Consider the following 24,951-nt stretch of genomic DNA (forward strand, 5'->3'; position numbering starts at 1 on the left):
GTACCTATCTAATTTGTAGGTAAAAGTATATATATTTAGGACCTACTACCAATGATCTTATTAGTATCAATGTACACCAAAATGGTTTGAAATATCTCCTCCAGTGAAGCCATCAGCAGATGAAAGGTAGCTGAAAACACAAGAGCAGATGAGCTAATATGGAGAAAAGTCTAGAATGAAAGAAGAGGGACGTCCAGGATACAATTAGAAAGAAGCATCTTCAGGGCAAAGAGGGAAACCTGTCCTAGTGTAAAACACTGAGATGCATCAATCAAGGACAGAAGCAGAGAGCGTTACCGTAAGAAGCTAAAGAAGACTTTAATAGTACCAAACACTACAGTTGGTTAGGAAAATAATTAGATATTCTTTGGGGTTGGCATTTAAAGTTGGTTGTGTCCTTGGAGAGGGTTTTAGTAAATTGGCAGAGCAGAGAAAATAAATGGAAAGAATCAAATAGGACAATTTCCAGTCTATTTTCCTTTTCTTTTTATATTACCTGTTGGGTCTCCATGTATCCTGTATGAGAAAGCTTCAGTCACTCCCGTTTACCATCCTTTTTAAAAATTAGGTCTGACTGTTTTTGGAGTCCAGGCTTTTATACATGGTTCCCTCAACCTATTGGTTTTCCTCATGTTCTTCTCCAATTATTATCCTGCTTATCCTATAAAGTTATCTGGAATTATACTTCCACTGGAAAACCTTTCTTTCTTCCTCCTGGCCTCCATTCCCTTCCCTCAGTACATTTTTATATAACATGTTTACACTTTTTTTAGTATTATAGCCTAAATTGCATACTAGTTATCAATGTAAGTGCCTTTCTTTCTCCCCACTAGATGATGAGCTTCTAGTAGGAGCCCTATATAAAAACTAAGAACTTACCTCTACCATTTTCACATCCTGTGCCACAGTCCCCATTGTCTTTTCCAATACCCTGCATACTGAAAGTACTTGATAAAAGTTGAACAGAATGGAAATGTTAGCAGTTAGTGCAGCAGATATTGAAGATCTAACTCAATTTGTTGATAGTTTCTCAAAAAGGTGCATGACATGATTGGTGACAATACATGGAACCAATTCAACACAGAGTGAAGGATTGATGTGAAGGAGTTGATGAGCCTAGCTAAACCGCCCACACCTTTGTTCTCCTCTCTAAATGCTAATCATCTTTATAAACCATATTAATCTCTTCAATAACTGTCCAAACTGACCCAAGACTCTCTTTGGCTTATTTTACATTTTATGCACAGGATAATGAACACAGTTCTAAACATGATATCAGTTACATAAGAATCAGCAAGATGATCATCAAATGACTTAGTGACTTTAGCAAAGATCATTTACTTTAACCTCATTGTCTCACAGGTCATCTTTATGTCACAGAGTTAATATGTTTTGGGAGCTGAATCTCCCCATAGAAATTCACTGACATCATCGTAGTGAAGTCCCATAAGCATTTGATGGGAAAGTTTAATTTTGCATTGTAAGGAACATAATTATTGACATTGACTTCTTAGTCTCCTAGATTTTCATTCTTTTAATTCTGAGTGTTTTTGAGACTATATATCTTGAAATTCTCAAGACATACCACCATTAAAAGCAACCTGATATTGTAAGACTCTTCTCAGAGTACTCCGGTAAAGGAAGTATTCAAATTTATCTTTATCTTTACTATTAGCATCCATAAGTATTGATTTATCTGAATTAGTTAGTCTATATACATTGTTCTCTGATTTCAACTTCTCACCTTTGAAGGCTATTAGCATGACATTTAAACTAAGTTCATGCTGACTTTTCCTGATTATAAGGTATATCTTCAAAACATACAGGTAAGAATGCAGCTTAATTCAGAAGCAATTCTAGATTGTGTTGTGTATATAGGTAATGCTTGAGAATGCAGGATGTAAAAATCAGTATGGTCTGGCGCATTTAGTTAAAACTTTCTTAAGTAACATTGTATGTAAACTTTGCTTTACATAAAGAAGAACAGGGCTGAGATATCTGACAAAAATCGACAGGAATGATGGGATGGACAAAATCAGTTTTTATGGAAATGGATCTAACCCCAGAGAAAGTAATGAAAGAGGTGAAAATATACAGATATTTACTTCCTTGGATAGCCAAAGTAATTTTCTTAAAGGATGAAAGTCTTAGTCTTAAACTTTTGTGATCTTCATATAATTCCTAAAATAGAAATTTAATACTTGTTGAATGTTATTTTCAGGCATTCACTCCATCAGGAGAGTATATGGAATCTTTGTGCTCAATTACAAAAATGTGTATACATGAAAATTGATGGTAAATTTATTTTAAGGATCCTTAATACAAAAATTGACACTGAAATTCTTTGTCAACAGTGAACAATATGCAAGATTTGTACACTACTCATACATGAATTCATGAAGACAAACCATTTCCATTGTAAGCATTCTTCTTGCAATTACAAAAAATATTCATGGGAATGTTGATTTTCAGAATTGAGGTTATAAAATGACATGTTAGGGGAATGACTATCCCCTAGAGGTTTGTGTGCCTGTATCCAGAGATACTAAGGGGAGTTTGGAGAAGCTTCTCTCTTTGTTGTAAAAAGAAAAATTTGGAAATAAAGTTATATACACTCTAAATTAGAATCTTATATCTCTGGAATTCCTATCTCAACAGAGAAGGTGGATATGACTGAAGATAACTATTCCTTGACCACTGAATTTATCCTCATAGGATTTACAGATCGCCCAGAGTTGAAGAGCCTCCCGTTTGTGGTGTTTCTCACTATCTATGTGATCACTATGGTGGGGAATCTGAGCCTGGTGACATTGATTTTTATGGAGCATCGTCTTCACACACCAATGTAGATCTTCCTGGGCAATCTGGCTCTGATGGATTCCTGTTGTTCCTGTGCCATTACCCCCAGAATGTTAGAGAACTTCTTTTCAAAGGACAAAACAATTTCCCTTTATGAATGCATGGCACAATTTTATTTTCTTTACCTTGCTGAAACTACAGACTGCTTTCTCCTGGCAGCAATCGCCTATGATCACTATGTGGCCATATGTAGCCCTCTGCAGTACCACACCATGATGTCAAAGAAAGTGTGCATTCAGATGATCACAGGGGCCTACATAGCTGGAAACCTGCATCCCATGATTCATGTAGGGTTTCTCTTTAGGTTAACTTTCTGTGGGTCAAATCAAATTAATCACTTTTTTTGTGATGTTTTTCCATTATACAGACTTTCCTGTGTTGACCCTTATATCAATGAATTGATGATATTTATCTTTGCAGTTGCAGTTTTAGTCTTCTCTGTTATCATAGTCCTAATCTCCTATCTCTGCATCCTTTTCATGATTTTCACAATGAAATCCAAAGAGGGAAGAGGCAAAGTCTTATCTACTTGTTCATCCCACTTTTTCTCTGTCTCAATATTCTATGGTTCTCTTCTCTTTGTGTACATTCGACCTCATTCAGTTAAAGAAGAGGATAAAGATATACCTGGTGCTGTTTTTTATACTCTAGTGATCCCTTTGTTAAACCCTTTTATTTATAGTCTAAGAAATAAGGAAGTAATAAATGCTATGAAAAAAGTTATAAATAAAATTTTATAAAATTTTAAAGGAAGAGTCATCCTCTGTGGAAAATTAATTTAAATTTGAAAAAAATGTTTTTCAAAATCATGGAATATTGTGAAAGTAGAAAAGGACCACTTTGTCCATAAAATATTCAATTACTAATACATGTAAGTATAGGAATCAAATAAATAAGATCTGCAAGGAGAGATTCTGCTACACTGTATTCCAAAATCTTAGCTACTAGCTCCCTTTAAGAATGAATTAAATAGGGGCGCCTGGGTGGCTCAGTGGGTTAAGCCACTGCCTTCGGCTCAGGTCATGATCCCAGGTCCTGGGTTTGAGCCCCACATCGGGCTTTCTGCTCAGCAGGGAGCCTGCTTCCTCCTCTCTCTCTGCCTGCCTCTCTGCCTACTTGTGATTTCTCTCTGTCAAATAAATAAATAAAATCTTAAAAAAAAAGAATGAATTAAATAATTATTCTTGAGGTCACAAACTGTACTACAAAAAGGTTAGCTAAACTATTAACTAATTGTTTCAAAGAGTAATAAGTTATAATTTTCAACAAATACAACAAATATTAGGAATACAAGTGAGTATATGTAAAGATCACCTCCATTTAATACTGTTGACAAATTTCTGGAATTCCAAAGCATAATCTTACAAAGTCTGGCACATTCTATGTTCTCAAGAATTCATCCCTTCTTAAACTACATCTGTCAGATGTACACTGTATGTATTTGATTCCCAATTTTCTTTGAGTCTTTTTCATGAGACTTTACTTGAATATTAATTCACATGGAATATCTATTCTGAAAAAGAAGACTATTTTCATCCTTGTGGCACCTGGGTGGCTTTCAGTTAAGCCTCTGCCTTTGGCCTGGGTCGTAATCTCAGGGTCCTGGGATGGGCCCCGCATCATGTTCTCTGCTCAGCAGGCGTTCTGCTTCCTTCTCTCTCTCTGCCTGCCTCTCTGCCTACTTGTTTTTTCTCTCTTTCTCTGTCAGATAAATAAATAAAATCTTTAAAAAAAAGAATATTTTCACCCTCAAAAGGGGATATTTTGTTATACATCATTAGCCAAAGTTAAATTTATTAAAGACAAGAAAAGAATACTCTTAAAGATTTATAATTAAAAAAGAGTACTTTGATCTTTAATGTTTGTCAATTTTACTCTCATGTTTTCTGAAGTAGTGTATCTGTATACTTGTGATTTATCAATCTCTAGATGAAATAGATGGTATTCATATAGAAATCCATATAGATTTGGATATTTTTATATAGTTTGATTAGGTGTCCATCAAAAATGAAGTATTAAATTTTGAATACATTATACATAATGAAGGTGTTATTTTCTTTGATATTACTTATCATGTTTGTTACTAGGAATTCCACCCACCTGTACTTATTCCAATGTAAATTACTGATACATTAATAACATTAACAAAAAGTTGGAGATGCTGTAAGCATAAATGAGGCACAAAATAGTAAAAATTCTAAATATCTAAACATAAATATTTATTGATCACTTTCATTTACAAATATAAATGAAAAAGTAATTTACTGAAAACATGTTTTGTGCTAGGCACAAAGCTACACCTTAAATAGATATTACCTACCAACTTGTTAGATATATTTTTTCATGAATTTTCTCAATAAAAATCCTCATATTTTGAAACATTGAGTGGCTTGCTCAAGTTCAACCAGCTGATTCAGATTGAGCTCAAATTTGTATCCATACTGCTTGGAAGTTTAGGAAATGGAGAGCCTTGTCACATGGGATATTTAGTCCTTATGCAGGATCAGAAGTAAGATGTGCCTTAAAATTGATTTTTAGAAAATGATGTTTGGAGGAAAAAAGGAACGAGTATGACCACAGTCAATATTTATGGAAATAAGCGTGACACTGGCAACTGGGATGAAGGAACTGAACCATGGACAGAGTCAGAAAGCTGAGAAAACTATCCTTAAAATGTGTTGTGGAATATGGGAAATAAGGGTGGAAGGGAATCAGTTTACTGAGAATCTTAAATGCCACCCTAAGGAATCTGAATTTATCTCAGAGGCATCAGCACTGAATTCTTCCTAGAACCAGATAATATGACTCTATTTTTCCAGAAAACGAATCTGGCAATCGATTGGAAGGAGGCTAGAAACAATGAGGCTAACTGCCGGAATTCATTTATTAGATGATGAGAGCTGACACTGGAGGATGAAAGGGGAGAAGGGCACAGATATAAGCAACATTTTAAAGAAAAAATAGTGAACTGTGACTACCCAATAATAAAATGAAGGCCTGTCTTCTTTCTGTGAGTACCAACCTAGTTGTGACTGATTTTCTATCTCTAATACTTGAAAAGATACCTGATGCATTTGGCCATTCATTAGCTATTTCTGTTTATATATATATATATATATATATATATATATATATATATATATATATATTTAATTTTAAATTTATTTTCAGCATAACAGTATTCATTGTTTTTGCCCAACACCCAGTGCTCCATGCAATCCGTGCCCTCTCCAATACCCACCACCTGGTTCCCCCAACCTCCCACCCCCCGCCCCTTCAAAACCCTCAGATTGTTTTTCAGAGTCCATAGTCTTTCATGGTTCACCTCCCCTTCCAATTTCCCTCAACTCCCTTCTCCTCTCTAACTCCCCTTGTCCTCCATGCTATCTGTTATGCTCCACAAATCAGTGAAACCATATGATAATTGACTCTCTCTGCTTGACTTATTTCACTCAGCATAATCTCTTCCAGTCCCGTCCATGTTGCTACAAAAGTTGGATATTCATCCTTTCTGATGGAGGCATAATACTCCATAGTGTATATGGACCACATCTTCCTTATCCATTCGTCTGTAGAAGGGCATCTTGGTTCTTTCCACAGTTTGGCGACCGTGGCCATTGCTGCTATAAACATTGGGGTACAGATGGCCCTTCTTTTCACTACATCTGTTATCTTTGGGGTAAATACCCAGTAGTGTAATTGCAGGGTCATAGGGAAGCTCTATTTTTAATTTCTTAAGGAATCTCCACACTGTTCTCCAAAGTGGCTGCACCAACTTGCATTCCCACCAACAGTGGAAGAGGGTTCCCCTTTCTCCACATCCCCTCCAACACATGTTGTTTCCTGTCTTGCTAATTTTGGCCATTCTAACTGGCGTAAGGTGGTATCTCAATGTGGTTTTAATTTGAATCTCCCTGATGGCTAGTGATGATATATTTTAATATAATCAGTTAATTTAATATATGACATGTTTGTTATTTTTATTTTTAAAGAAGTCAGTGAATATTTTTAATTTCTTGGTTTTAATTTCTAATATTATAAATACTTTTAGCTGTAACCCACAAACACAAAGCTCTACAGGGTCTTAAATACATTTTTAAAAAGCTTTAAAGGAATCCAGATACCTGAGTTCAATGAATGTTGTTCCTTTGTATCCACGCTCTATTTTAGAAGATACTTTTGGTTGTCAGATGTACATTCATTGGTCCCTTTCCCTTTTCAAGGGGTACCACAAATTCTGTTTATGTATTTCTGCACCACCTGCTTCCAACCCTTACCAACACTGAAGCCTAGAGGTCTGTTAAGGGAAGTGTCCATGGCTTACTTGGGCCCAGTGAGTCAAAAGAGGTAATTTTGTGAAAGTTTCTGGGTTATATGTTTCCTTTATTTTAAAAGAGATCCACAAGAAAAGGTAGTCTTTCTTCCTCTGAATGCCATGTTTTGTGGATATGAAATCTGGCACAGTCCAGAACCATTTTGCCATCGAAAGAGAAACCAGCCTGGCGATGAAGTCAACATACTAATGAGGGCATAACTGAGGGAATCACAGAGAAGCAGACCCAGGGTCTCTGGAATTAACCATCCCTTCTCATTTCAAAGTCCAGTAGATCTTCATACCATTAAACTTGTTTAAAAAATGCTTTTATTACAATTGAATAAATATTAACAGACACATTCATGTCTCTTGCCTCATCTGTCATTTTTGCTTTATTTTAAATTAATTCACAGACACCCTTTTAACTTGCAGATAACTTTTCATCAGTATCCATTTAACTACTCAACATATCTATTATATTTTTTACTTTTATTTCTATATTTTAATTTTCTACAACCCCACAGGAAAATGGAGAACAAAGAGGTTTCATAATTTTCCCACAGAAATATTAAGGCAAGCTCAGGGATCAATTTAGAGATCAAATCCAAAATCCATGTTGTTAACCACTAAGTCATGTTATACACAACATAGCGAAGTGAAAGTAGCAAGAGAGGAAAAATTACAAGAAACTAAGCTGTTAAGTGGATAGAGAAATAGGGCAGAGGATCCAGAAAAATGTGAATCAGTGACATTTTCTTCCAGATTTTTTTTGAAAAATTTCAAACCTACAGAAAAGTTGAGAGAGTGTACATGAATTTTTCTAAATCAAGATGATTAATTGTTAAACATGTACCATCTTTGCCCAATAATACATCTGCAAATGTGTATATACATGTATTTAATATACATATTTATGTCTATACATTATATACAAGATTATGACAATTTATCCATTAATTCTCAAACATACATCTCAAAAGAACTAAGAGATTTCCTACATTGTCCTATCATGTTTTTAAGGATTTTGTTCATTTATTTGGGAGGGAAAGAGAAAGAGAAAGGGAGCACAAGTGGGAGGGGGAGAAGCAGGAACCCTAGGTGCTTGGAGTTTGATTCCAGGACTCCAGGATCATGACCTGAGCTGAAAGCAGACCTTAACTGACTGAGCCATCCAGGCACCGCATCATATCATTATTATCCTCAAGAAATTTAGCATCATCTAATATGAAGTTCATATTGAAATTGTTCCCAATTTTCCCAAAATTGTCCTTCCTAGCAATTTATTTTTTCATCAAGAATTCAATTAAGGGCCATTATTTGCTTTATATAATTCTTTTTTTTATAAAGATTTTTATTTATTTATTTGACAGAGAGAAATCACAAGTAAGCAGAGAGGCAGGCAGAGAGAGAGGAGGAAGCAGGCTCCCCGCTGAGCAGAAAGCCCGATGTGGGGCTCGAATCCAGGACCTGGGATCATGACCTGAGCCGAAGGCAGCGGCTTAACCCACTGAGCCACCCAGGCGCCCCTGCTTTATTATCATTCTTTAATCTCCTGTAATGTAGAACAAACTTCTTGCTTTTTTATCCTTTCATGACATTTTAAAATTTTTAAGTATTTGTGTCAGACATCATTTAAAGTATCCCACCATCTCTATTTTTGTGATGTATCCTCATGATTAGATTAAATTAAATAATTCAGCAATCATGGGTGTACTCTTTTCTTCTCCCATCATGAGGCCCATCACATCAGCTTGTCTTGTTAACTGATGCTGTTCACTGGTTACTTCATTTAGGTGGCACCCTCAGCACTAGGATAAAGATAACTATTTCCTTACTATTAAAATATAATCTTTAGGGTGATACATTGAGGTCATGTGAATTTCTTATTCCCTAATAATTTTTCATCAACAGTTTTAGCATCTCATGACTTTAATTTTTTGAATCAATTATTATCATTGGAAGAAGAAAACTGGTGATTGTTTTTCCCCAGGTGTTTTCTGACTTCATTCTGAGAAACAAAAACTTTACCTCAAAGATTTTCATTCATTTTTAAAAGTTCTTCAAGCAATATTGATTTATAAAAAATAATATAGTATTGAGAATTCCCATATATGACATATCCACTTTCCCATGTCATTAACATCCTACATTAGTATGGTACTTTTGTTAAAATTAATGAGCCAATATTGATACATTGTGATGAAGTGAAGTTCATACTTGAGGCAGATTTCCATAGTTTAATCTAGTGTCCTTGCATAGAGAATCCCCTTCAGCATATCTGATAACTTTATATGTAGTCATCATGTCCCTTTAGTAATCACCTCACTTATTTATACATTCAATCCTCTATTTACATCAGTATAGAATCATGGATATTTATTTTATACTTCGATAAAATTAAATACTACTCCATTAATTTTGGTGTTCAAATCATTCTAGCTTTGGCCACAGGGAGCTGTTTCCATGGGCTCCTGTGTCCCTTTGGCATACATCCATCGCTGTGTATGCAGGGAAGTTTTGTGTTTGTTCTTTAGCTTTGATTTTTTTCTTCTTCCCTCCCTCCCTCCCTCCCTCTCTCCATCCCTCTCTCTCCCTCTCTTTCTCTCCCTCCCTCTCTCTTCCTCCTTCCCTCTCTTTCTTTATTCATTTCTTTCTCTTTCTTTCTTTCTTTCTTTCTTTCTTTCTTTCTTTCTTTCTTTCTTTCTTTCTTTCTTTCTTTCTTTCTTTCTTTCCTTCTTCATTAATCTTCTTTTTTCTATTTTCTGGCATTACAAGATGTTCCAGGCTCATCCTGCATATTTATTTCCTACCCTAGTCACCACATCAGCTATTTCTTCAAGTAGACTTAATTCCTTTGACTGGAAAATGGTATTAAGAACCAAATTCTGAGACATAGGTATGCTAATTGTTTCTGCAGTGTCACTGCTTCTGGGTCCTGTCAGCTGGCAGAGCTAGGGTATGTGTGTGTGTTCCTATCATTCCATATTCTTGCCAACAACTGGTATATTTTTTCTATTTTTTTAATTTTAGATTTCTTTTATGTTATGTCCTAATAGTTTTAATTCATAATTTCCTATGGCAAATAATGTGGAGCAGATTTTCATATGCTTATTTACCATCTGTATTTCTTCTTTGGTAAAATGCTTGTTCAGGACTTTTGTCCAATTTTTATTGGATTCTTTCTGTGCTTTCTGTTCATTGTTTATCAACAAACAACAAACAACTTGGATCTTCTTATACAAGTCTTTTATCAGAAATGTGTTTTTCTGTTACTTCCAAAAGCCCATGCTGATGCACTTAGTGCTGGCTTTATTTCTCTGCAGGTCTGTACATTTCTCCTCATTCTTTTTCTTCTTCATCCTTTGGATTGAATACTCTCTGTTGATATAACTTCAAATTCACCAATCTTCCTGCTATCAGTTTAAATCTACAGTTGAGCTTCTGTGATATTTTTAAAATTTTATTTGTACTTTTCAATTACAGAATTTCCACGTGTTTCTTTATACTTTCTCTTCCTTCATAGTCTATTTCACATAACATTGCATTCATACCTTTCTTATTTTATTTAATCCTGATTTCCTTTAGTTCTATGAACACATTTATCGTGATTTTTTTTTATTTTTTAAAAATTTCTTTTCAGCAAAACAGAATTCATTGTTTTTGCACAACACCCAGTGCCCCATGCAATACATGTCTTCCGTAATACCCACCACCTGGCTCCCCCAACCTCCCACCCCCGCCCCTTCAAAACCCTCAGATTGTTTTTCAGAGTCCATAGTGTCTCATGGTTCACCTCCCCTTCCAATTTCCCTCAACTCCCTTCTCCTCTCCATCTCCCCATGTCCTCCATGTTATTTGTTATGCTCTACAAATAAGTAAAACCATATGATAATTGACTCTTTCTGCTTGATTTATTTCACTCAGCATAATCTCTTCCAGTCCCATCCATGTTGCTACAAAAGTTGGGTATTCATCCTTTCTGATGGAGGCATAATACTGTATAGTGTATATGGACCACATCTTCCTTATCCATTTGTCCGTTGAAGGGCATCTTGGTTCTTTCCACAGTTTGGCGACCGTGGCCATTGCTGCTATAAACATTGGGGTACAGATAGCCCTTCTTTTCACTACATCTGTATCTTTGGGGTAAATACCCAGTAGTGCAATTGCAGGGTCATAGGGAAGCTCTATTTTTAATTTCTTAAGGAATCTCCACACTGTTCTCCAAAGTGGCTGCACCAATTTGCATTCCCATTTTAAGTTTTTTTTTTTTTTCCTGTTCAATTCAATATATTATTACCCTTACAGGCAGTTTATGTTCTCTGCTAATTTTTCCCTATCTCGTGACTTTTTTGTTGCTGTTGAGAATTTGGCATTTAAGATAATATACACTGTAGAACTCTGGATACTCATTCATTCTTGGATCTTGTTATATCTTTGTTTATTTGTTTAGGAATTGGGTAGATATATTTTTTTTTTGTGTGTGTATGTGTTTGTGTGTGTGTGTGTGTGTGTGTGAAGTCCATTTCTCTGCAGTGTAAAGACTCTGATGTTGCTCTTCAGAGGATGCAGTATGCACACAGTCCCTTGGGATGACCATGGTTTTATCATAAGTCCTCTTCTATCTTTCTTTCACCACAACAAGCTGTTAGGTCCCATTAACTCCTAGCAATAGCACGAGCACTCTCTTGCTCTCTCTCAAATGACTTGGGGAATAAGTTGTTCTACATTCATAAGCAATTAAATTTGGGCCCCTTTGAAACATGGTTTGTGAGGATAATGTTTGAGAGTCTTTCTAAATTGAAGCAAACTCCTCCCATTTTCTCCTGAATTTTCCCAGGCAAACCAGCAGGATGTTTCAACAATGATTCCACCAATCTCCTCCTAATCATCTTTTGCCAATAAAGTCACTTTCTTTGAGGGACTTTTGGCCGTTGCTATACATGACTAATGAATCATTGAACACTACAACAATAACTTAAGATGTACTACATGCTGGCTAACAACATAATAAAAAAATTAAAAAAAAAAGAAATGAATCTCTTCTGAAAAAGATATAAAAATATTTATTCACATTATTTTATGAGATAAGGAATCATAAAATTAAGATTTTCAAACATGTTTCTTAAATTACCATAAAACTCATTTTAGAAAAATCTGAAAATTATGTTTTAACTTTGGGGGTTGCTATCAAAGATTAGGTGAAAAGAGATTAACAAAATTTGATTTGAAACTTATTTTCTACTATTAGTTTTAATAAAATATAGTCAAATATCAGCAATTTCATATGGTTCTAGCTAATTAGAAGCAAGAGACAGCTGGAAAACTAATTTTCACATCAAACGAAACAACCCAGCCCATGTGTTGTAACAAATAAAGTCTTCACAAGAGAGGATGACTTCAGCTATTGTGAAATGTGCTTGAAATACCAACCACAACATATATTCAACACGAGGGTTTATGGTGCAGGCTTTCCATGCTTCAGGATGCTACCAGTAAGGCTGTAACTCCCGAGGTCCAATAGTGCCTGACTTTCCACAGTGCATATTAAAGGTGATGTTGGACTGACATTCACAGACAGCTTTGGGGTTACAAGGGGTAGGGACATTGTCCTAAATAAATAACTTCCTAATACAAAAATGCCATGTTAGTCAATAATTTTAAAACCCCAATGCCCAAGTAGTTTGCATCTTTGTTTAGGTTTTCTGTCTTCCACAAAAGGTGCTGAAAGGCATAATACTTGAAGAGTGAGGAAGAGGTAGAAAAGTGAGTAAGCAGCAACTGCATAGGCAGTTATCAGCTGCAGAGTAGTACTGGCTCTGCTGTAAGTCAGAAGCAGACTTTATTATTTCTGTGCTATAGAACACAAACACCCATAGCCTTTATATGACTTTTTAAAAAACTAGCCACTTTAAATAGGACACACGGGGTCACAAAACTCCCCTGAAAACATGTTTTTAAAACTCTGAAACAGGGACGCCTGGGTGGCTCAGTTGGTTAAGCAGCTGCCTTCGGCTCAGGTCATGATCCCAGCGTCCTGGGATCAAGTCCCACATCAGGCTCCTTGCTTGGCGGGGAGCCTGCTTCTCCCTCTGCCTCTGCCTGCCATTCTGCCTGCCTGTGCTTGCTCGCTCTCCTCTCTCTCTGACAAATAAATAAAATCTTAAAAAAAAAAAAACCACTCTGAAACATAAGGGATAAAGAGGCTCTTTTTTTCTTTTCTTTTTTTTTTTTTAAAGATTTTATTAATTTATTTGACAGACAGAGATCACAGGTAGGCAGAGAGGCAAGCAGAGAGAGAGGAGGAAGCAGGCTCCCTGCTGAGCAGAGCTCAATCCCAGGACCCTGGGATCATGCCCTGAGCCAAAGGCAGAGGCTTTAACCCACTGAGCCACCCAGGTGCCCCAGCTCTTATTTTCTAATGGGGCAAGGAGTTCCCATATTTTTTGGTAGATAAAACAGAGACTCTAGAAACAAGGCATTTTCTGAAGAACCACAGAGACACTCGTTCAGAATCCTGTACTTCTTTATCCTAAAATATTGAGATTTAAATCAACTCAGATGCGATATACTATTGAGTTTCTTCTTATTTTTTTTAATTTTATTTTTAAAAGGACAGATTTAGGATATTATAATAAATTACTAAATTTCATTTTTTAAAAATCTGTCAAGTCTACAGTAATGGAATAAATAAATAAGATTTTTAAAAATTCAATGTTTATAGACATATTTATTTTTAAAAATGACTGAATTAGAAGATATTAAATAATGTTGATACACACCAGGAAGGAATTTAGACAAGGAAGGCATGTCATTTCACCACAAGAAATAAAAACCTTAGCTGTAAATCAATGAGCACCCAAAATTTAGGTCTTTTGGTAGGTTTTCTAAGCTCCAGAAGGTCATTATGGAGGAAACTTCTTAATGGTACTGAGCTGCAATGAATAAGATATGAGTTGGAAAATTTTACTCCGTGGCCCCAAATTAGTTTTAGAAAGAAAGCACTCTTAATAAGCCTGATGTGTGAGGAGGCAGGGAGCAAAAATCCAAAATGGTTTGATTGTACTGAAAATCCTACAGATGTTAAGGAAAGCTAAGAAACAAAAAAAAAAACAAAAACAGAAAAGGTGAAGTAAAATAAGGTTAATCCTCTTGTCTGGCTGAATTGGAATTCTTACAGTTTACAAAGTTAAAATTTCAGGTAAACACTGTATTTTTCACTTCCATTCTTGTAGACAGACACAGTTTGGTTAAACAGCTGTCATACCTCACCTTGAATAAAGCTGTGTGCCCATATTTGGGGAAAAGGGTCTTAGATAATCTCCTTATTTTATATCACTTAAGTCTTTGAAAAGAGCATTAATGCTCTGGCTGACTGGCTATCTACAATGGCAAAGTGACCATAGGTTCTGACAACAATGAGAGGTTTCTCAGAGACACTAAAGAGTTTCTAGTTCAACAGAGAGTTATTTACTGAAAAGTCTAACAGACTTCAGTAGATGTTTTTGGATCAATTTCCCACTATCAGTTTTCTTTCACAAATGTGTGGCAAGTGTCTACCCATTTCTTGCTGTCTGGACTCTAAACCCAGATTAGTTTGTTTAAAAGATGGATTCAAATTCAGAATAATCCATATAAGTTTTAGTGGTATTAAGAAACAAATGTCTGTGAATAAATAGAATGGATTTTCAGGATAAAATGGAATATCCACAAAGAAAAAAAGTAAATTAAAAACAATGGGGGGGAGACAAGGGGAAATATTAATATTGAGAAATAACAAAAATGGCAATTGCAAAGCAGACAGCTTCCCACCCATTCCACACGATATGCTTTCATTAAGGTGTACTCTTTCCAGTTGGTATGAGCAGCCCAGATGAGAGAGCAGAAGCCATGAACTGTAAGGGAGCTGAGACACAAGCCAGGCAGAAGAACCATCCAAATTCACCAGACACGTTCTCAGGCAGCTCTAGCTTCTGGTGGAGTAGCTCAGTTCCAGCAACATAACAACTCAGTGAGCCCAGTGTACACAGACCTTGGAGGAAAACAAAACATAACTAGGTAAGAGCATAGTAAGAGATTTCAGGCAACATGACAGGGCAACAATATGTGATTTTTTAAGAATTATAACAAATAACATGGAGGACAAGGGGTGATGGAGAGGAGAAGGGAGTTGAGGGAAATTGGAAGGGGAGGTGAACCATGAGAGACTATGGACTCTGAAAAACAATCTGAGAATTTTGAAGGGGTGGGGGGTGGGAGGTTGGGGGCACCAGGTGGTGGGTATTGTAGAGGGCACGGATTGCATGGAGCACTGGGTGTGGTGCAAAAATAATGAATACTGTTATGCTGAAAAAATAAAAAATTAATTAAAAAAAAAAATCTCACTAGTTGTCCTTAAAAGTGGGAACAAGAACAATGGGCCTGACCTAGCTTCCAGACCCCATGTGAGCCCAACCATGTTGGTCTTTCTCATCCCATCTGGCTCCTCTTGCTTCTCTTTGGATGCCAGCTACATTTACCACTTTTCTTTGTGTGCTTCTCCAATGATCTAGCTCTGAGATCATCTAGGCCCTCCAAGGATGGAAGGCCCTGAAGGTGGCAAATGTGCAGGTCATCACCTTATTAATTAAGACTCTCAGACATCCTCCCTTACCTATCAAGTGAGAATTTGCAATTTAAGAAAATTGCTAGGATATTCATAGGCCTTAATGTTTGAGAAGCATTGGTATACGCCACCTCCCACTATGGTCCTTTGTTTTGTTTTTTTCCCTTTCATCCTCCCTTGACCTCTGTGAAGTAACATTTCTCATCTGTTTACAAATTAAAGTGCGAAGTTCAGTGTAGTTCTGAAATGTGAGCTGCACTTTGCATGAGAAGGACACCTGTATTTGAGGTTCCCCTGAAGGGAATGCAGAACTTTGGCCTCATTAAAATCATGTACGATTGGCTCAGATGTGATCATACTAATCAAAGCACTCAGAGCATCAACATTTATACATGGAAATTTGCATAAATATGTCAGAGGTGTCATTAGTAGTGGAAAATAGGGGCATAAAATATAATATCTATGATGACTTGATGTTTACGATTTCAGAGTCTATAATGCCCTATGAGTTACCAGGACATTTCACACATGTTCAAGTTTACATTGTCCAGAAGAACAATTTAGTTTTGTCCTAAAGGGAAGCCTTAGGTGCTATTGAGAGAATTTTAGTTTTTCATTCCTTCCTATTCTGGCAAAAAGCCCACAGTTGTACAATTGACTGAGTCTTGTGCTTGAAACTAATTGGTATAAACAACATTCTCCTGAGCTTGTTAAAGGAAGCCTCCAAAGTGAATCAGTGTGCGAGAAGTTACTACACATGTTATGGTAATTTCAGTGCTACTTTATTTCTTATCTCCTTTAGAAAACCTAATACTTCAAAAGAATTTTCTCAATTTCTTATTTGACATGGGTAAGAGAGAAATGATTACTATAAAATTCATTATTTTTATATATAAATTTGATATACTCTTATATAATAATTTTACATTGGGTTTACAAAAGCCTAAAAGCCAGGTGAGTAATGGAAAACAAATAGTGAATAATTTACTTATTAAATTTTAATTACTATCCTTTAGTAAGCAAAATAGCTGTAAGACTGAATTACTCCCTTTAACAATATTTTATTATTTCTTAACATATCTCTAAGGAATTTATAAATGTTCATGAACTAGAGTGTTAAACAATTTAAACTATATTAAATATCATTTCATAGTGATTCCTACATAAGTAATCTTTCTGCTTATTCTGATTAAAAGCTCCATTGTGTTTAACTGATCACATATTCTGATTCAGACTTTTAAGGTGAGTCAATTGTGTAGTTACTCTTTCCTATCTCCCATTTTTGACAAGCATTTCATTGATTATATACATGTAGTAGGAAATGGGGAGTAGGTGCTCCTTTATTTCTCTTTCCAGCATTTATAGCTTAATAAAATGAACACAAACTGAATTTGAGATTTTTTCATTATATAGTGATTTGGAATTGCCTAGAAAGGAGTTTTTTTTCCAATAAAAATGCTTTATCATGTGAGATTGGTAGCTTTCTTATTTATATCACCTGTATTCCACTCCATTCTGCCTCAATTTAATTCTGCAAAAACACTGGTAAAGAAAAGATGTTCTCAAGTAAAACCATAAGGATTTCTAGAAAAAGTGAGTCCTAGTAACTGTTATAGCAAATGTAAAGCAACTTTTAAATATGAAAAAACTTTCAGGCAGTGCTAATATATTTCTGAGCAAAGTTTGTGATGTAAAATTTAACCAGAAAATCTGTTACATACACATATTCCATGGAAAAATAAATTTGGAAATATGAATAAAATAGGGAAAGAAAATATTCCTATTGACAACTTTAAACAACACCCAGGGTTAAAATAAACATTTATCCCTAAATCCTGAGCCTTTACTTTTTTGTTGTCCATAGTCTTTCTCTGATACATTCGTTTTTTTCTTTTAAAGATTTATTTCTTTATTTTAGAAAGAGAGAGAAAGAGAGAGAGAGAGAGAAAGCAAGTAGAAGGGCAGAGTGGGAGAGAGAGAGAGAGAATCCTCAAGCAGATGCCCTACTGAGTGCATAGTCCAATGTGTGGCTTAATCCCAGGACTCTGAGATCATGACCTGAACTGAAATCGAAAGTCTGCCTCTTAACCCACTGAGCCACACAGTCACCCCTGATAGATTCTTAATCCTTCTTTTCTGCTTGTCTTTCCCACACTCATCTAGCCATGCGTCTATTATTCTCTGCCTATTTCTGTTCTTGCATCTTGTGATTTTCACCCACCCAAACTTCTTATACTGTCTTCTTTCTTCTTTTTATGGCTTTCTCTCCATTTCTCTCTTTTGAAAATTTTTAATAAAGCAATATCAAGGAAAAGTGTTCTATTTGTCCACCCGCAGTAGACATATAACAACTGTTGTCCACACTCTTGGAATATTCAGTCTTGCTTCCCTTCTCGCTGTTGTGCAATTGTTTCCCACTAACTGCTCATTATGCTCTGGCCTCCACTGCATCACAGGACAGAAATTGCTCTCACGAAAGCCATCTCTTAGTTTCCGTGCTTAATCACACCTGTTCACTCCTTATCCTACCAAAGCATTTATTTTAGTGATTGGTACCATAATTTTCTTTGAAGTTCTTGACTATCTTCCTCTCTTTGTGTTCCTGACACTTATCTTGATCATTCTGCTCAGTATCCTTTCCTGGTCTCTCCCTGTCTTTATTTGCTGCCAGTCAGAACTATTAGTTTCAACAAGAAATTATTTTTTGGAATGGAATCTAACATGGAAATGCTGGGAAATTAAAGGACTCTGATGAGAAAAAATGGGCAGGAACAGAAGCAAGCATGGTCATCTGCCAATAGCAAAAATTATATTCCAACATTGACTCCATGGGGCTGTTGTCACCACTGCTATGTGAGAATGTCACTGTTCTCATGGACAGAGTCACTGGTGTGGATGCAGGGTGCATTTGCTGGAACCTTCATATTGTGCCTTGGCTGCCTTTGCAATTCAGATTATCTTTTGTCCTTGTCCCTTTTCCTCCCTCATTCCAAATTTCAACTCTAGTGTGAGTGATGTAGAGTTGCCAAACCTACATCATGTCCCCTCACCCTAGATGTCAGGGAGATAGGAAAGTCAATCGTAGCACTTTTGGGTACTACAATGGGTGTTAGAGTTTGCTGGAATCAAAATTATGTGGTAGAAAGGAGGATCAGTTTGGCTATCCACAGGAGATATATAACTTCACTCCACTTTAATATACGTTGTCAGTTTAGTTATTTACCATTCTCTTCACTTTATGTATTCTCCAATAGATAGGTCATACATAACTATGCCTTCAGTCTACCCAATGATTTTCAATTCATGATCTGCAGCAGACTCAGACTACGAAGTACACATGCACTGGATGTCCACAAACTGACCACTGCACCTGAGTTCTCAACCAAATTTTGATGAGAATCTATGAAAGTTGCCAAGGGATGCCAAGTGATGCCAAGTGATGATTCCATTCTTCACTGACTAAGCCTGCAATGTCAGAGGCACTGCATCTGCCTTCTGAAAACTTTCCATCTGTCTCCTCATCTTCCCACCAATCTCAATGTCATTTCACATATAGATTAGCCATGTCACATGTGTTTGGGTCACCTATAGTTCAAAGAGAATACAGATTATTAGCCTTAATACTTGACTCACTAAATCAATGTCTACAGTAAAACCTCAAATCTATATTTTTCATAAAACTTTCCCCAGAATGTGTGATCTAGAGGACATTTTATGCAAAATATACATTTGACATTTTACTATAGGTTCTGCTTTGAGAACACTGAATATAGTAACGTTTTTACAAGTTATTCCTGACCCAATTTCAAACTCTTTGTGGCCTATTTTCTACACCTCCATATATTCATTTTAAAAAGAATTTACTGTTCTTTTCTCTTAGTTTCAGTGCTTGCTTATTCCTTAATGAATAATGTTCATGATCCTCCACATGCCATTTAACTCATTTTATTACTGAGGCCCTTCAAGATCCTTTTCCCTATACCCTACACCCACATCCCAAACATAAAATTTCCAAATTATGCAGATCCTATCCCATAGATTTAGGATGTACTACAATGTCTTTCATTTTTCCAATTCTGTTCATTGCTGCACGTTTTAAAAATTGAAATAATTGCACTCATTTCAAAGCCCTCAAAATAGATTCCAATCAACAGAGAGGCAATACACAAAATTGAGATGGTATTTTGATGTGCATAATTTTATTTCAATTCTCCTTTCCATATTTTCATGTTATAAATTGAGTGACTTTTTTCCAATTTCCTAAATGTCATTTCAGGCAACACTCCGTGAGGATATAGAAAAAGAAAATGGAAAAGGACTTCGAAATGCAACATTGCTGACAGATTTGACTCTCAGAGGACTCACATATGAACTGCAGTGGCAAATCCCCTTGTTCCTAATGCTCTTGGTTATCTATCTTCTCACCATTGTGGGGAACCTTAGCCTAATTGCTCTCATATGGAATGACTCTCAGCTTCACATCCCCATGTACTTATTTCTTGGGAGTTTGGCATTTGTGGATGCTTGGATATCATCCACAGTGTCCCCCAAGATGCTGGTCAACATTTTTGCCAAGACCAAAATGATAACTCTTTCAGAATGCATGATATAATTTTTTTCCTTTGCAGTGAGTATAACAGTGGAATGCTTTCTGCTGGCAACAATGGCATATGATCACTATGTGGCTGTTTGCAAACCATTACATTATCCAGTGATTATGTCAAATACACAGTGCATCTGCTTGTTAGTTTTGTCACTCTTAGGTGGCCTTCTTCATGCCATAATTCATAGTTCTTTCTTATTCAGATTAACGTTCTGCAATTCCATCATAGTACATCACTTTTACTATGACATTATACCATTGCTTAAGATTTCTTGCATCGACCCTTCTATCAATTATCTGATACTATTTGTTTTTGCAGGGTCAATGCAGATGTTCACCACTCTGATAGTTATTGTCTCCTACAAACTAGTTGTCTTCTACAGTATTAAAAAAGAAGTCTCTACAAGGCATAAAGAAAGCCTTTTCTACCTGTAGAGCCCATCTCTTATCTGTCTTCTTATACTACGGTGCTCTTGTCTTCATGTATGTGTGCCCCGTATCTACACAATCAGAAGACCAAGATATGATGGACTATTTTACACTATCATAATTCCTTTGTTAAATCCAATTATCTACAGTTTGAGAAATAAGGAAGTCATAGATTCATTGAGGAAAATATTGAAGAGAAATTCATAGAATTCACATTATCTGTTCTTGTATCACTAGAATGACAAACTGTACAGATTACATACTTGCTAGGTGTTGATTAGGGTTCAGTTTTTGCAGTAATAATTGTCCTAATGTTTAAATGACTTAAGGTGAGATTACAAAACAAATATATGTATATGTAGTCAAATCATAGAGGTAATTTTAATCAAGTGTTCATGACATAAAAATAATTTAAAAGGAAACAAAATATTTCACATGTTTGCATGTGTCAATGTGGCCTCATAAATGCATTAAGCATTGAAATCGGGCAATTTCTTTAAAAAAGAATTTGAATATGATATATCTGACAAGCATATAGCTATGCACCCCAAAGACTCACATTACATTCATTCCACATTGGAGTCAGGGTTGTATTTGAGTGAACAGAGATCAAAATGTATAATGAGTGATCAGACTTCAGGTTCACCTTTGCCCTTCTTCTCTCACCACTGATTACCTACACCATTCTACTATTATGATTGAGGTCTTCATACTAAGACTGCTCATTTCTGCCATTTGCTGTAATCCTGTTACTTCTACATCCTGTTAATATTTTTTCTTCCAAAACATTGACTAAATAATATCCCACTTAGCAACTTTTTATGGATTGTCATATCTACCAGATTATTATATATGACATATATAACTAGAACTCTATATATGCATATGCATATTTTATTCATACATGTACATGTACAAAATGAATGATATACAAAGATATCTACATACATATTATATAGATTGTATATATTCTTGGAAAATTATATATTTGCTATGTGTTGATTAGTATGTTGTTATTATACATGAATTTTAAAGATTTTACTTATTTATTTGAGGAAGAGAGAGCACACAGGAGTGGGGGAGATGAGCAGAGGGAGAAGTGGACCCTCCACTCAGCAGGGAGCCCAATGCAGGACTATATTCCAGGACTCTGGGATCATGATCTGAGCTGATGGCAGACTCAAATGAGCTTAACCAACTGAGCCACCCAGATGCCACTGTTGTTGTTGATGTTGTTGTTGTCTTAAAGTAGGCTCCACGCCTGGTGGAGATCAGGTGAGATCAAGAGTCAGAAACCCAACTGACTGAGCCACTTTCACACCCCTGTGTTGACTAGTTTTAAACAATTTTTTGCAGTTATAATTGCTCTAGTGTTAGTGACTTCAGTCCTAAAGTCTTTTTATTCACATCTTTAATATCTGTGTATGTGTGTGGACATATACAATTGTTCTCCCTGGCAATACTTGAGGTTCATCCCCCCCAAACCTTGAATTCACTCTGAAGTCTCCTAAAACACGCCTAATGGATTCTGTGTTATGCTGATATGAGTTACTGAAATTCTTCTGGACTCTTTCTTAGGTACACTATTTTGTTGATACAGGTCTTTCTACAAAGAATCCTTTCTTTCTTCACTTAATTGAAGGTTATAACTTATAATTGAAATGGATCCTATCTTCAAGATCTATCTTAAATGTTACAGCTTCCTTGATGTATTTCCAGATTACCTCAAAGAGGTATTGGTTGAGGCATTGTATATTTCCTTTATTCTTTTAGGTCACTAATGCTCTTGTGTAATACTTATTTTTAGCTTATAAACTTCCTTAGATTACACTTTAGAAGTCCTAGTACTCTTCCAATCTTTTGCGGTGCTTAGCACAGTGGCTGAAACCCATGAGTTAGTACATAACTATTTACAAAACATATGTAAATTGAAAATGAAACTGCCAGCACAAATATTTCAAATGAAGTGAGAATGCACCACTCATTCTCATACTGTAATAAGTCTTGGGTGATTACTAGGCCTGGAGTGCCTGGGACACGCCAGTTCACCTTCTTGAACTTCTTCCAGGACAATCACGAGTATCATCCACTTAAAGTGAATTATTCTTATTCTTCTTATCATGAGGATCAGCTTCAGGGACAGAGTACAGCACAACTTCAGGGAGAAGCTCTTCAATTAAGTGTTTGTTTAAAGATACAAAACAGGAAAACATTTAAAACAAATATTAATATGTATTTCTGGTGTTTCTGATCATGAGATTAGAACAGGTCAACTGCTATGTGTTTGTTTCTCTGAGCAATACCTTCAAGTCCAGGGAAAGGGAGTGAATACAGCAAAGTCCAGACATCGTTACTACTTTTCACAAGAGAATCCATGTTATTGCATCAGTCTGTGGTTTAATTCCTATTGCTATATAACATTGCCACTGTGCCGATTTTTTTCTTAAATTATCTACATTTTTGAAAGAAGCAGAGGAAGATAAGTGGTGTAGAGTTAAATGATAGAAAATCACGCAACTTCACAGAAGAGGAAAAGGGAAGTCCTGGATCACAAAAGTAAATTTAGAGACTTCAGTGACTCCATAAAGCATAATAACATTATATCACAGGAGTTCCAGAAGAAAAAAAGAAGAAAACAAAGTACATATATTCCCTCATGGAAATATTTTAGATTTCCAACTAGCAGAACCTGTTTTCTCTTTGGCCACCAGAGCCCATTCTGTCCTCCTTCAGGTGAGGTCAGAATAGGCAGGGAACTGAGGACACACCTCCCCACCAAGAGCAGACCTCAACCAATATTTATGTAGAACTGCTGTACAGTTCACTCTTGAACAATACAGGTTTGAATTGCAGAGTTCCACTTATATGTGGATTTTTTCAATAACTACATACCGTACTACAGATGCATTTTCCTTTTGATTTTTTTACTTATGTAATTTTATTTTTTAAAATTTTATTTTTTGTGTTCCAAGATTCATTGCTTATATACCACACCCAGTGCTCCATGCAGTACATGCCTTCCTTAATACTCACCACCAGGCTCAACATCCTCCCAACCCTCTCCCCTTAAAACCCTCAGTTTCTTAGAGTCCACAGTCTCTCATGGTTTGTCCAAAGACACAGATTTACTGAGAAGAAGGGCCATATGTATCCCAATGTTCCTTATGATTTTCTTTTTGTTTTTTTTTTTCCTCAAGTAGTCTTTTTTTAAAAATTTCTTTTCAGTGTTCCAGAATTCATTGTTTATGCACCACACCCAGTGCCCCATACAATATGTGCCCTCCCTAATACTCACAAGCAGGCTCACCCAACCTCCCACCCCCCTCCCATCCAAGTGCAATTTGAGCAAATTCTACCTGAGAACTTCCATAATCAAGGGAAGAAAACAGACATTCAAATCCAGGGGTCACATAGAATCCCCACAACACCAACAAAAACAGGCCAACACTAGCACCTACCAGTTAAATTTGCAAAATATAGAGATAAAGGAAAAAAATCCTAAAAGCAGCAGGACAAAAGAAGTCTCTAACTTACAAGGGAAAAGAAATAAGGTTAACAGCAGATGTCTCCACAGAAACTTGACAAGCCAGAAGAGTGGTAGGATGTATTCACTCTTCTGAATGAGAAAAATATGGAGGTAAGAATGCTTTATCTAGCAAGGCTATCATTCAGAACTAAAAGTGACAAAATTAAAGGAGCTCATGACCACTAAACCAGCCCTGCAAGGAATATTAAAGGGAACTGTGAGGAGAAGAGAAAAACCAAAAGCAACAAAGGCTAGTAAAGAAAAGAAAATCTCCAGAAATGATGACCAAAAAAAAAAAAAAAAAGTGATGAAATGGCAGAAAATTTCTATCAATAATTACTCTCAATGTAAATGGACTAAATGTACCAATCAAAAGAGATAAGTTTTGTTTCTTAAATTCCACATGAGTGAAATCATACCTTGTCTTTCTCTGACTGACTTATTTTGCTTAGCATAATACACTCTAATTCCAACATACGGGAAGGGAAGGAAAAAATAAAATAAGATTAAAAACAGAGAGAGAGACAGACCATAAGAGACTTTTAACTACTGATAACAAACAGAGGTTTTCCTGGGGAAGGGGGTGTTACCAGGGGGGTGGGGTAAATAGGTCA

At 36.0% G+C, this 24,951-nt stretch overlaps 2 pseudogenes; both read left to right on the forward strand.

Annotated features, from left to right (window-relative positions):
* The first annotated feature begins 2,669 nt into the window (after window positions 1-2,669).
* On the forward strand, window positions 2,670-3,599 carry LOC125109336 (olfactory receptor 5K3-like; annotated as a pseudogene).
* A 16,444-nt stretch (window positions 3,600-20,043) lies between these two features.
* LOC125095121 (olfactory receptor 5H8-like) lies at window positions 20,044-21,018 on the forward strand (annotated as a pseudogene).
* Window positions 21,019-24,951: the final 3,933 nt, after the last annotated feature.

This window comes from Lutra lutra, chromosome 1, assembly GCF_902655055.1.
Source record: "Lutra lutra chromosome 1, mLutLut1.2, whole genome shotgun sequence".
NCBI lineage: Eukaryota > Metazoa > Chordata > Mammalia > Carnivora > Mustelidae > Lutra > Lutra lutra.